The 14,768-nt window shown below is 36.2% G+C and overlaps 1 long non-coding RNA gene across 1 annotated transcript; it reads right to left on the bottom strand.

Annotated features, from left to right (window-relative positions):
• Window positions 1-5,895: 5,895 nt before the first annotated feature.
• Window positions 5,896-14,243, bottom strand: LOC127503867 (uncharacterized). Its single transcript, XR_007927238.1, has 3 exons — window positions 14,187-14,243; window positions 10,362-10,454; window positions 5,896-6,429 (listed from the first exon to the last, which is right to left on the bottom strand). It is a non-coding gene; the product is annotated as an uncharacterized LOC127503867 (long non-coding RNA).
• Window positions 14,244-14,768: the final 525 nt, after the last annotated feature.

The following is a 14,768-nucleotide window of genomic DNA, read 5'->3' as shown; positions in this document are numbered from 1 at the left end:
CCACTGACTGAGAATGTGGAGGTAGCCTATACAAATACTGGTTAAATACACACTCGTGTTCACACAGACAATTCAATTACACTAAACCAACAGCCAATATAAAAGGTATGCCGGTGCATAATGCGCGTGCCTGAACACTGCCACATAAAAAAGTATGAATTAAGAAAAATCATATTGCAAAACTTACCACTGTACTTTGCAACAAGGGAAGGAACTTCATTTTGTGTCATTTTGAACATAAAATGTGATAATATCTGCGACGAATGAAGTCAATTTGACGTTCATGTATACGTGAATTTAAAAAAGAGTTAATTTTACCTTTTCACAAAAGTAAATATATTCTATAACCATTCTTATTTTGCATTTAACTACCTGAATGATAATTCTAAACGATTTCAGTAATTCTACGATAAAATATTACATATTATGAATACCTGGAATAAGTGAGCCAACACAAAATTATAATTTATATAATTTCATAAATTATTTTTTTTTATTTTGAGGGGTAAAATAAATGAGCTAAGACGGAAAAAAACGAGTCGTTAAAATAAGACTTTGTTGGTAGCAAAAACTGTCATAAGGTTTTAATTTTGAAAGTTATAAACGACTAAGTCTTAACATGAAACACTAATAAAAGGATTAAGACCAAAAAAGTGAACCAATAAAATACGCATATTAGTTATGCTACACTTACCTCAAGTCATTGCTTTTAAAATGTATCTACAGAGTAATTTAATGAAAAGTAAAAGTTTGCTCATGAAAATAAACGTAAACAACGCCAGTGATAGCAATATCATAAAATTGGAGCTCCGAGAACTCTATTACTGGCAAATGTGTTTGAATAATTTTAAACATGACTGTCAGACATTTTGCTCAAACCCCACACTATTTGGTTAGCATCGTGGATTTAATTTGTCGAACCTACAAAAAAGTTAATAAGAATGTCGCACCCAAGGAAGTGAACATTCACCACCATAACCTTTCAGAAACGCCTGGAGATTTAGGGAACTTAATTCTACCTTCATATTTTAAAGTTTAACGCGACTACCTCTCATTAATAGGTCATACTTTAAATATAATTTTGATCATGAATCATATAAGCCAGTTTCAATACAATTTAAAAGGATGTTCATTTTATTGGCAGCATGATACAAAAGGAAATACTGAGAGTCATTGGTTGTGTGTGCAGGATCTCGTTCTCTCTCACGCACACACTCAACACTTGTCAGCCTCCATTGTCTTGTGTCTACAAGAGTAAAGTGACAGACTTTTTCGCACCGTATCGTTTCATTTAGTTTTCATAAACAATATGTGGATGAAATATTAATGGTCACCTAAGTGTGTAATTGTTTAAGTGCCCTAAATGATCCCATTTGGAAATGGATTCTTTCCATAGCCTTTCTTGAGAGTGTTGGTTTGCTGCTCTTTGCCAAACGCGCCCAACAGCTGGTCACCGGGCAGTGCTGACTGCGGCTCGGATCAGCAAGGGGACATCTGGTCAGCGGCGTGACGGGACCCCCCTTTCATCCCCCCTCAGTGAGCCTTAGACTGACTTTAACCCAAGCATGAGACCGGTCCATAAAGCTCAGGGTTTAGGGACTGCTCTGACAGGGCGACTGAATGGGAAATTAACGAGCAGACAAAAGACCTTAATAGCTTTTAATTGAACGTCGATAACGTGTGATCAGTCGGGCTCCTGCAGCAAACTTTCGCATAGCACATGTCATTCTGCGGGGCTCCTGCCCATGAATCACTAAAGCAGAGAGAAAACATTCTTAACATTTCACTAAAATAATGGTTTGTTATTGAGGTGTGGAAATAAGCAACAAAATCATTAAAAAAAACCCCCACACATTTTCAAAGTTATTTAATGACATGCTTATTTTGAAAAAAAAATATATATATAATAAAAAGTGTCAATAATGTTAATAAAATAATTGCAATAAACAATACGAATTTGCAAAATATTAAGAGAAATTCAAGATCACATGTTTAGCTCACATACGAAAACAAAAAAGACATCAATTCAGATCAAACTTTTAAATTATCACATGGATCTGCACATGATCCAAAGGCGGCTGATGACCCCCCTCAATATTTATGAAAAGGGTTATTCTTGCGAAGTGCGCAGCTGATTGCAAGAAAAGCTCCTCCGTCTTGTTAATAGACGCAGAGATTTTTGCATGTGAAAGGATAGTGGTAAATCCCTCGGCTCTTACCGAGGATTGTCCCCGGCTCAGGGTTAATGAAGTGCGGATAGAGTCTCGCTGATCTCCCGACAAACAAAAACACAACACGGAGAGCTTAGAGCCGCAGGATCAGTGACTCTGATTAAGCTCATTGACTCAGAATAAAAACCAAACAAAACAGCCTTCAGATGAAATTAAGAGTCAATCAAAGTGCAATTTGCATCGTGATATGGGCGACTGTCTTTTCCCATGTTTTTTGACGATTGCCATTTTTTTTTTTTGTCACGTAGCTTTGAGCAAATGAAATTTAATATAAGGAACAGAAACATTTGTACGTTTCTGGACATTAAAACAAACCTGCTCCACATTGAATTTGAGTCTATTTAAATTAAATGTAAAATATAAAACTTGTGTGTTTACATTCAGTAATTATTTATAATAATACAATTAATAATAGCAATAACAGGTAAATTGGTAGGGCAAAAAAATTGTTATTGAGTCAGAGATACAACAATTATTATTTAAACAGACAAATTGTATATATATATATATATATATATATATATATATATATACATATACACACACACACACACACACACACACACAAGATGGAAGCTTTTCTCTCAAAAAAGACAGTTACATTTAGAAATTTAGCTAGTAAGACATGGAAATATGGAAAAACGTATAGCCAAAATAATATTAGCTTGGTGTTTAAATGTTATTTCCATTCACTCAAATGTTGTATTGTTATTTCATTTAAAAAATAAATAAATAAATAAAAAAAAAATATATATATTATATATTTATTTATTTTTCCAAGGATGGTAATCATGATTGCTCTTAATGGGAAATCTACATAATCATAGTGCAGGTGTGGAAAGAGATCTGGGAAACTGGGACAGTGATTGGGCAACAAGATCAGTGGCACCTGCTGCAGGGTCACGACACCCGTGACCCTCAGGGGAAGGTGGTTGGGACACTGTCACTGTGTTACCCCACTCACATTTGTCCTCTGCGTAAACTTAGTTGGCCAGGGAGACACAGAAAATGCTGGAAAAACTGTTGGAACAAAAAAGCGTAAAAAAAAATATCTGAATAAGCAACACACACAGACACATTTAGGAAACGGGGGGTACAGCGAAACAATAGAAAGAGACAGAAAGTAGACAGCGAGCAGTTCCCAAGGTACTGTCCTGGGTATCAAATCCAATCCTTGCCTGAAGGTATACGAAGGGTGGAGGTATAAAGGCCTCCGAGTGAGGTAGAAAGAGAACTCAGTAATCATTCCTCCAATAAAACCCAAAGCATTTCTAAACTTGGGTCAGGGGCAAAAGGATTGACATACCAATCTTGGCAAATAATGAAAACACTCTTCCCATAGTCCAGGAGAGAAAGAAGCAGGAAAGAGTGATAGAACACAGAATAGTCCACGTGGAAAAAATAGTGGACATAAAAGGAGCTTGTTGCAGGAATCCCCTGCTGTCAGCAATAACAGTCATGTTCATCCCAGCAGGGGACAATGTAAAGAACACTGGTATTAGGTGACAGGCTGATTATCTAATCAATAAGGGTGGACTGTCGTAGAGGCCGCCGGTAACCCCCTGCTTGCACTGTTCTATCACACAGATGAGTGAACAAGCGGAGAACTGTCCCATGGGAGTGTTCGCTACCCTGGAGGATGTAGACAGCGCTAACAACATCCACCCCCCAGGCCTAGCAGAGGGCACTAACAACAGCTCTTTCCATCACCCCTGTGCTCTACACTGCCACCCAATGGCTGGGAGAAAAACAACACTGTTATTTACTTAACAGCTGAGCTAAACAATAGTTTATTAAAGCTTGATACAATCGCACAAGCCATTCTGCTGGCAGAAATGTCTAGAATATTAAAAATAGCAAGTTTAATAATGAATATTGTTGGTCTCTTTACTAATAAAGCCCTGTGGATTTCCACTACTGCAATGCTGTCACAATTCCAACATACAGTATGTACATATGAAGTAGTTCTTCTGCGTTTGGGCTCATTTAAAGTGGATTAGGTTTGAGAAAAAGAAACTTTCTGGAGAACCTTTGTGAACCCCTGGGTCAGAACGGTGGACCCGGCGAGCCCCTGAGTCTCATAAACATAAAGGAAGGAATAGGTATGAATAAAGGATGAGGAAGGGTATACATGTATTTTTAACACCTTTCCGTGTGAAGCCTGGCAGGAGAATGCATTTTGGGTTTCTGAGGGGGAAGGGGGCAAAGGGAGGGGTGGGTGGGCAATGTGTTTTTATTTGTTTTGGGTTTTTTGTCTTTTGTTACGGCTGTAAGGAGTGTGAGATAGACACTTCCTAGGGTGATGAACTTGAAATTTGAATGGCTGGTGTTTTAGATACACAGCAAACACATTGCTTAATAAAATACACGCATACATAGACAATTAGATACATACATAATTATAGATAATTAGAAACATAGAAAATTAGGTAATTAATGATAGAAAGAAAACAAATATATATTTATATCAAATATAAATGACAATATTATTGTCATTACAATACAATGTCATTCTATTACAATATTGTTTTTATTACATTGTTTGGAGCATAAGAAACAGCACTGTCAGAAAAAAGGTACAGCGCTGTGGCTGGGGCAGTACCCTAAGGTACAAAAGTGAAAAGGTACTTTTAAAGTACTAATATGTACCATTTAGGGGTAAGTAAGTAACAAAGATATACCTTTTCACTTTTGTACCCTAGGGTACTGCACCGTAGCAGCACCAGTACCGTACCTTTTTTTCTGAGAGTGAAATGGAATTTTTTTTTTTTGAAAAAACAAAAAACAAAAAACAAAAAAAAGATATTTTATTCATATGTTGTGCTATGTCCTCTGTAGTGGACATCAGGACTCAAAAAATAACAAGGCATGAATATACATGTATAGGCAAAAACAATGAATTTTTTTTTTTTTAAAAAACCGTTCTAAAAATCAATTTTTAGGTTTCAGGATTTTCTTTAACCAAACATTGTATAAAGTTGATTCTCAACTATGTTATGAAAGAAATAACATAATGATTTGATATACTATTTTACTTTATGCAATGTGTAAAATAGCCATAAGTGGGTTTTCCCATTCTAAACAATGCATCGATACACTGTATCTGATTTGCTTATTTATTTGTTCTTGGAGCAACATGTAATGAAAAAATAAGTGTAATAATGGGAATAATAATTGGCAACATTTTCATAAAAATCTCTGATATTTCATAGGAATATTGATATATAATTTCTTTCCCTATTCAGTTGTTGTGTCTCCCAAAATGCCTAATTTACATACTGTAAGTCCTGTTGTCCAATACGGACGTATAAAAATCGATTTCCTGTTTATCGAAATCATATTCTGATTTGAAACCCCATAATAATTTCCTGAGATGTTGATTTATGACGAACAATTTGAAAATTAGTCAGATTTAAATGATAATTACCAAATATTATCATATTTCCATAAGAGTGCTAAATTTGATCATTCAATCAATGTCAGTCATATTTAAAGACCAAGAAGAGGGAGTTGTCATGGTGAAATTTCTAAACATTTGGTATCTTTGAAAATAAAATATAACGTCCTGCTTGGGTCTCAGGAGGAGATATATATATATATATATATATATATATATATATATATATATATATATATATATGTGTGTGTGTGTGTGTGTGTGTGTTTGTGTGAAAAATAAAATAAAAATAAAGGCAACAAATGCAGAAATGCAGTGAAGGATGTGATGAAGATGTTGAATCAGGGGTTGTTTAATACTTGCTCAGAGACTTTAGCAGGGTTGCCAGTGGCAGTCTGCGGGAAAGCCCACAGGGAAGAGTCACACAGACATTGCATCTGCTCTTCAAGTCTATTTTCATTCATTTACTTCTTTTACAAATAAATAAATAAAGCATGTATTTCATAGCAAAGTACTTTCAGTTACATAACTTACAACTGAGGAGTGGCCAAGATCACCTCTTGGCTGTATGGAGAGAAGTGGTGCACAAGGACACGGTGAGGGTTATTTATTTGTTTCAAATAGCTCCTAATTGGACATGGGAGTAGAAGGAATGGACACTACATCCAGTGACCAACCCTTGACTCCTCACTCACCAATGGAGACCCTCAGGGCTGGCATGGCAGCTGCCTAACTGAGCGATGACTTCAGGCCAGGGCAGGGACCAGGGGCTAACGAGGAAATGATGGAGTGCCTGACCAACTGGGAGAGAAAAAGATGGAAAGGAAAGCAGATTAGCCAAGCTAACACTGACAATGATTCCCCTTTTCCAACAAGTCAAGCATGGTTACAAAAAAAACAAAAAAAAAAAAAACAGTAACATTCTTTCTGACAATAAGGGGAAAGCCACTAGCTTGAGTTTACTATTAACAAACGTACATTTGATCATCAGAGAACCTGATATTATAAATATTTACACACATCAGAGAGATGTGGGAATTTGCAAACGATTGTCTGCCAGATCAGAATGCAGATTTTCATGGCTGAGACAGTGGGAAAGAGACAACGGCAGCTTCTTTTCTGTCGGAGGGAGAGGCTTCCCACATTTGAAGTCAGTTGAGAGTGGCAAATGAAATAAAGACGGAAAAGAGTGATGGCACGTAAGGCTCAGAGACGGGCGGGGAAAAAAGGCTTCAAATGGTTATCAATAAAATTGCCTCTGCCAGGCGCAGCAGTTTAACCTCTTTAGTGCGTTCGGCTTCTCCTAACGGGGCGTGACGTGTGCTGTGGGTGCAGTCTGCTTCATGCCTGTCTTCACAAAGCTCCCTGTCGGTTTGATGGGTTCACAGCTTCTCCTCGCACAGGTGCTAGTCCCTTTGGAGTCCCACAGACTTCGGCATAAGACATGACATAAAACAAGAGCCTCTCACACCCCAGCAGAAGATAAACAGACACTTGAAAGGCGGCCGAGACTGACTCTCTGACTTGTTATTGATTTGATCTGTATCAGGAGAACAGCACAATGGCCAATGCATCCGATGCGTTTCACATTCCTCATTGATTTTATGCTGAGAGTGGTGAAAAGCATTATGGGTACAAAGAGGTATCATATAAAGAAATTTGTCATCACAGCTGTAAATGGAATATTTCATAAACTCCCACCTATGTTAACAGAAAGTTTGAGCTATATTGTTAGTTATTCACACTTTTATCCAGTTATTTAATATCAAGTCTACAGATAATGTCATGATAATGAATCATATATTCATATATATGTACACACACACGCTCACACACACATACACACACACACACACACACACACACAGAGATGTATATAAATGTGTGTGTGTGTGTGTGTGTGCGCATTTACAGTATGTATGTAATTACTGTATATACACATACATGCTGTATATATATGAATTATTATAATGATCTATAAATACACACATTTCTCTCTCTCTCTCTATATGCATATATATAACAAAAATAACATTGCTATGTGTATAATATACAATATACAAAAAGTCTTAACAAAATGATCTGAATTTACACATACACATGTATGTGACCCTGGGCCACAAAACCAGTCATAAGGGTCAATTTTTTGAAATTTATACTCTGAAAGCTGAATAAATAAGCTTTCCATTGATATATGGTTTGTTAGGATAGGACAATATTTGGCCAAGAACTATTTGAAAATCTGGAATCTGAGGGTGCAAAATAATTGAAAAATATAGAGAAAATCGCCTTTAAAGTTGTCCAAATGAAGTCCTTAACAATGCATATCCACTCACAAAAATATATTTTTGATATATTTACGGTAGGAAATTTACAAAATATCTTCATGTTCTTTACTTAATATCCTAATGATTTTTGGCATAAAAGGAAAATTGATAATTTTGACCCGTACAATGTATTGTTGGCTATTGCTACAAATATACACGTACAACTTACGACTGGTTTAGTGAATGTAACCAGCCATTTAAATGTGTGAGCAACAAGCTCATTGGCTGCAGATGTGGCATGGACCAATCAACTTGTGCCAGTAGTTAACGCTGTAATTATCATCAGCTTCCGTTAAGACCCATCAGCCTGTGCCATCTAGAGTTTCATGACAGAACTATGTACTGTACACACACTGAACATATATATATTGTACACTGTATATTTGCAGTAATATACACTGATTGTAATGTTTATAATGTAATATATCTATTGTTTTATTATTGTTGTTATGGAAAATAATAATAATCCATGCTGTTTACATTAAAGCAGTGCACTAATAAACAAAAAAAAAAGAAAGAAAGAAACTGTATCGGTCATGAAAAGGCAATATCTGTCAGTCAAGGGTCAAGATGATTCTTTTCGATCAGGATAGGGCAAGAAAAAATGACCATCTATATTTAGACAAAAATCAATAACTGCATTATGTAAAATGACCGAATTACAAATGTTCTTCCATTTCCTTCTAGTAACAATGGAAAAACTTTAATCTATTTATTCTATGTGAGGTGTTGTGTGTGAGAGAGAGAGAAAGAATAAACACAGAAACGGTAGGAGATGGGAGAGAAGCATTGTGTTTGCCAGGACTGTGGCATTAGTATCATGGCTGGAGAGTGTGACACAGGCTCAGCTCTCTTTGATCCAGCACAGAGGCAGATCTCCACTGACCTGAGTGTGCCAAGACTGAGTGTTCAACCTCCCACAACACTGAGGGTGTGCTGAGCATCCTTTATAATTCACACAAGCACACCTGTTCATACAGACACATACCACACTCACTCACACACACACACACACACACACACACACACACACACACACACACACACACATTCACATCCACAATACAAACATATTAGGATGCTCACATATACACATAACACAGAAAGCCTGTCATTTATATGATTGTCATTCATTCTTTAATTTAAATCCTGTGAAAGCTTCATAAAATATACACAAGAAGTAGTAGTTAATTGGCTGACACCTTGTCTACACCGTGTCTACAAAACTAGATCAGCTCTCGAAGCTGTCTACATTGGATGCGGATGTTGCGGTGCATTGCGACAGTTGACGGATGCCCCGTTTCTATTTTTGACGCACTGCACAGCTATTCCTCCCACTTTATTGTCCCGATCTGTCTGAAGTAAAAATTATTTTATTTACAAATATCCATATTTATATCTGAATTGATGGCTATGAATTTTATTATCTATATATCTGCTTCTTGTACACTCCTGGGGGGCTAAACATGAAGCTTTTAATTGTCTCATTGCTCAATGGAAATTAGCACAATTTAAGCAAACACACTACTTAAAAAGCCATTGCTGACTCAGAAAAACATTAAAGACAGAATGATGTTTTTTGGCAGAATATGGGAAGTTGTGTGTGGAGTGATGAATCATGATGAAACACTAGTTGCGTGGTGATGCTCTAGAGCGGTGTCTTCGAAAATTTGGTGAGAAATATAACAATAAACGCATCTCTACCACAGTGAAGCATGGAGGAAGAGGTGTCATTGTGTGGGGAGCCTTTTTAGCCGCTGGTATTGGTGAGCTATTTCACTGTGAAAAGTCATTTAATGTTTTGGAGTACAGGAGAATATTGCAGAATGGGTTGCTTAGTTCACACAAATGAAAAGTTGTTATCTAAAGAGGAAGGATCAGATATTATTTTCAAGACAATGCTCCTGCCCGAATTGCAAAGACAACCAAGAAGTGGCTTTAGAACAAGTCCATCAGGCTCATGTTTTGACCAAGTCTCAAACGAACTACTCATGAACTGTTTGAAGCCATTAAAATTGAGTGGAACAACACTGACTCTTCTTCTGGTAAAAAGCTGTCTGCAAGTTAGGAAAGGCTATTCCATGCTAAGTTACTTTATCTACAGTATTCGTGCAATTCTTGCTAATTTCCTGATTTGTGATTAAAAGACCATTAAATATATTGCCATTTTTGGCTTGGCCTTTTTGTTTTTTTTTGGCCCAGGAGTGTATGGTCTCTGGCATACTAATTTAAATCATCTTTTGATTGTAGCCTTATGTATTTTTATAGAGTTTTAAGCAGTTGTAGCAATATTATATTATATATTATATTATATTATGTGTATACTGTATCATTTCACTATTCTAAAACATTTTGCATTCTTTTGCATGGATTTGTTTTCATAACAAAGGCATTCATCTGTTTTACTGTTTCTGAAGTGCAGTCTTGAGTTCACAGCTGACTGGAGCATCCACTGACAATCTCAAGTTGACCCAACGACTTCATCTTCCACTGCAGATACTAAGGTTGGTGAAAAAAATAACAGTATTTTAAAATATTGCAATTATTGTTACTGTAAAAGTATTATCAATCTAAGCATACACACACTAGTGTCCAGTGGTTTGGGGTCAGTTAGATTGCTTTTATTAAAAAGAAATTAATACCTTTATTCAGCAGAGACTCAGTAAATTGTTCAAAAGTGACAGTAAAGACTTTTACATTGTTGCAAAATATTTTTGTTTCAAATATTTTCTGTTTGCTGTTCATAACCGTTTATTTTACACACTGTAAAAAAAAATCTGTTAAATTTACGGTAAAAAAACTGGCAGCTGTGGTTGCCAGAACTTTACCGTAAAAAATACGGTAGCAACATTTTAGGTTTTACAGGACAGCATTTTGTTTACTGTCTATTTTACAGTTAAAAACTGCATAATTTAAACTTTTATATTGTAATAATTACGGTTCATAACCGTTTATTTTACACACTGTAAAAAAAATTCCGTTAAATTTACGGTAAAAAAAACTGGCAGCAGTGGTTGGCAAAAATTTAGCGTAAAAAATACGGTATCAACACTTTAGGTTTTACAGATTTAATTTAAATTTACATTAAAACCGTAATTCATTAACTGATATAATGTTAATTTACCAACCTATTAAAGTACTAATATCTGTTTTGTACCTTGGTAATACACTGACAACCACCAAACACAGTGGTGATGAAAGTCACATGATGAATCAAAGATCATCACAAACAGCTTTTCCAAAAGCTGAGACAGACAATAGAGAAGGTGCACACAGTGTCATTCACACAAACACTAAACACCATCATGGTAACACACATGAAATTTTAAAAATGCAATAAACATTAATTTAACAACATTAGATGTAACATAAAACCCTAATTTACATAATTGATTAGAAAAAAACTAAGAAGAAACAGAGTTATTCCAACGAAAATACATCAAATGTGAAGTGTCACGCAGGGAATTGTGGGAAGGTCAATTTATGCTTTTTCACTGTAAATTATACAAAGACTTCCATAAATTTAATGGTAATTTACTGTAAAATTAAATTAAATGCATGGTTAGATCTATTACAGTTATTCACCATATATAGTACGGAAACTTTCTGTAAACCAATTAACTTTTTTTGACCGTAGTATTTAGTCTTTTACCGTTAAAATCACGATCATTTTTTACAGTGTAAGAGACTTTTTAAAAACATAAAATACACCCCCCAAACTTTTGAACAGTAGTGTAGGCTTTTTTTTTTTTTTTTTACATTTTTCACATTCATATTTTGTGGGAAAAGGAGACTGACCACCACTTTGGTTAATGTATGCTCAATTATGCCTATTCAACTAAAATCCAAACTTAACATGCAAATAACATACAAAGAAAATAATTATGCAAAGCACTGAGATCCAGTGTAGAGAAAGGTGAATAAAAGATCAGAATATATCAGTTACGAACTATAAACAAATCACAATATTATCATAATTTAACCCAGATAGCAATATATTATGGTATTCCCTGCTTTCTCACATCTAGCCACTGTTTTACATCATGTTAGCAATGATAATCTAGAAAAAACGCTTGAGTTCAATATAAGCAGAGACATGACTGAAATGAAAGTAGTGATACGGGCAAGAAAAGGCACTGTTAAGACACAGAGCAGATAAGCTGATTGTTTGGAAGATGGAAAGAATGAAACGGCAACAGATAGTGAAAACAACAGAAGAGCAGTGAAAGCGAGGAGCAGGAGGAGGAGAGTAGGGGTAAGATAGACCGCAAGATAGAAGATTTGGAGACACAAGGTTGAGCAGTATGATAGGTTAGGAAAAAACCCCACACCTATTCCTTCACTCATATGAAGCGGCAAACAAACACTTGAACAATGCACAGCAAAAGCTCTGCTGTGGGTCCTCAGTAATTACTGTCATCTTAAGGAGCCACCGAGGCCTCTGAGTGAGAGAATAGACCCGACGTTCAGACAAAAAGGCAGAAAGGAGAGCAGGGTGCTCTCCGATATCCCTACCTACAGCTGCCAGCTACATCTCTATCTCTATGACTCTAAGGTTACCCCCACACACACTCATTGTTTGCAGTTATCAGTGTGTCATTTTGGGCATTGTCTGGGTAATGTAGGCCAGGACAGTCCTAAAATGATGCTCTCTTATTTTTTCAAATCATTTAGAAGCACAAATAATGTACATTTAAATGTCATCAAGTCTGCCATTCCTTCCCGCCCAAACCTCTCTAATAAAGACATAAACCAAAACCAGGAACGTTCTAGAAATATACCAGCATTGGCCAAGACCGGGCCATTTTCCTCTCCAGTCAACTGCTGCAATAGGATCAAGAACTAGATCATTCCAATTCATGAACAAACCATTCAGTTTTGTGAACCAGTTGAACAGATTCATTAAGATTTGACTCGCTCGAAAGATTCATTCATGATTCAGGTCATTTCCAATTCAAGGTTGTGCAAAATTCAGAACTAAAGAATTTTGTAATTTGCACAAAAATATAAATTATGTTGCAATACTACATCCATATTCTTGCACTATATCACACATACATCTTTGTAAATAACTCTTATTTTGAATGGTTTTCCTTGAATCATGTTTTTATTGCAGAAGGCAATGATAACATCACCATGGGGGAAAACAAAAAAAACAATAGGACAAATATAATAAAAGAAAGATGCAAATGAAATTGCTTTAAAGTAAGAAATGGAATAACCAAATGAAAAAATAAAACGTATAGGCTACTGATCATACTGATTATTTTAGGCTGCTGCCACTTTACGAACTGCAGTAATGCACGGATGACTGATACATACACAATTTCTTCCAGATGTTTACATTCACTTAAGACAAAACCAATTGTTTAACTGAACCTTGTGTGCTTTTGACACTTTAAACGCAATAAGACGCTGCAGATAATTCAGTTTATCACACGCGCTGTGACAGCTGTTTTTCTACGCATGCGCTTTAAGTGTGTGCGCTCGTAAAACCGTTTATCAAAAATTTTAAACTGGCAAGGCGCGCAGCCGCATCTCTCCTACACAGTTTGGAAGCGGTTGAAATGACAGTAAACAAGTGTACATTGTGAATGAATAATTTGAAGAGATCTGAGAGAAGAAGCAGCCATGATGAACAGCCAATTTGTACGGAGGCATCTTATGACCAAACTACATTTGAATTCGCGAACGGAAAAATCAAGTGAGCCCAGAGCGGTTTGTGTTCAGATTGCGTGTTTTTAGCGAATCGTACCGTAAAAGGTGATGATACACGTGGCAACCTTTTGAGCAATGTTGCTGTCAATGGGCAACCTGATGAGACACAGAGCAACTAATTAGGACAACGGACAGTTGGCACCAACTAATCGGAGAGGAGCAAATCTATTACAAACCCAATAAATACTTTATTGTAAACCTTTGTTAGGCACTTTATTTCAACTTTTCAAATATTTTCTTCGTTTTTATTAAATATTAATGCCTTTCCGATCTGATTTGTGATAGAAAAAGGGAGAAGACCGATTTTGGCAAAACGCGGATTCGAACCCGCGTCAAAAGATACTTTCATGTGCCATACGCCCTACAGCCTACAACACTACAGACGTTAAACAGAATGCGTCTTTTTAGTATTTAACTGAAAACATTCGATGCACATAAAATACCAACAGGTGTTCAATTTAAAGTATTAAATGAGATAAATTCCCTGTTTTGGGTTGACACATGACAACTTACCAGCGTAAAAAGATAAAAGTTCGCTCCACTGCCGCTGAGAGGCCGCCATCTTGTTTGAATTTTTTCTGAAATCTCTAAGCCGGTCACGTGATCGGCTGCTAGCATTCTGATTGGTGGATCTCAAAAAATTGCCCCGATCTAAAATCCAGATATAAATTTGTTGCTCATTCTGAATGGGAAAGTGCCCAAGCAGCATTGCTCGGCAACATTGTTAAAAAAGTTGCCCCGTGTATCAACTTAACATGAAATTGAACCGTACTCAGACCACCTCCCGAAATGTTCTCTGTTCGCTTCACTTTAAAGGGGTCTGAGATCCTTTGGAGTGTTCATATATGGGTCAAAAATCACACGAACCGCACTCAGACCCCTGAAAAAGACCAGGTATGAAAACTTAAACTCTCATGAACACTCGAAGGAATGCAGCAGAATACTGAATAATGCTTTCAGCTACTAATTATATATAGATTTGACCATATTTAGAATCATTAAATATTCGGCGTGGACCTATGATCAACAAAGACTTTATACTGTCACTCCTGAAAGAATTTAAATGAAAGGGACAAAGCATTAACCATGAGAAAT

The sequence above is a fragment of the Ctenopharyngodon idella genome, chromosome 21 (genome assembly GCF_019924925.1).
Source record: "Ctenopharyngodon idella isolate HZGC_01 chromosome 21, HZGC01, whole genome shotgun sequence".
Taxonomy (NCBI): domain Eukaryota; kingdom Metazoa; phylum Chordata; class Actinopteri; order Cypriniformes; family Xenocyprididae; genus Ctenopharyngodon; species Ctenopharyngodon idella.
The sequence above is the reverse complement of the archived record's forward strand: the minus strand, read 5'-3'. Positions and strand labels throughout refer to the sequence as shown.